This window comes from Penaeus monodon, chromosome 27 (genome assembly GCF_015228065.2).
Source record: "Penaeus monodon isolate SGIC_2016 chromosome 27, NSTDA_Pmon_1, whole genome shotgun sequence".
Classification (NCBI taxonomy): Eukaryota; Metazoa; Arthropoda; class Malacostraca; order Decapoda; family Penaeidae; genus Penaeus; species Penaeus monodon.
Window position 1 is genome coordinate 18,184,429 of NC_051412.1, and position 380 is coordinate 18,184,808.

The following is a 380-nucleotide window of genomic DNA, read 5'->3' on the forward strand; positions in this document are numbered from 1 at the left end:
CCCCCAAAGAACAGCGAACGCAATAAGCACAAAAAAGGATCCTCGGAAAGGCGTCGATGTGACGCATCCTTTTGATTGTTCCAAAAACGTCGAAGGAAGAGAAAACGTAGCTGAAAACCGACAGGAAGGTAATTGCAAGACAGGGGACGGGAAAAAGGACATCTGGGAGGCTCGAGCTCCGTCGGGTGTGAAATCTGTCAAAGCCACGCGCGCCAGGAGCAAGCCAACCGACAGCCTCGCAGGTCGGACTCCATGCATTTGTAGCTATATTTATACGGTGATCTATTAGCCCCGTATTTCGGTCTAGTAAATGAAACAACAACGAGAAAAGGAAAACAAACAAATATACAGTTTGCTCTGTATGAACCCTTTACGCACGA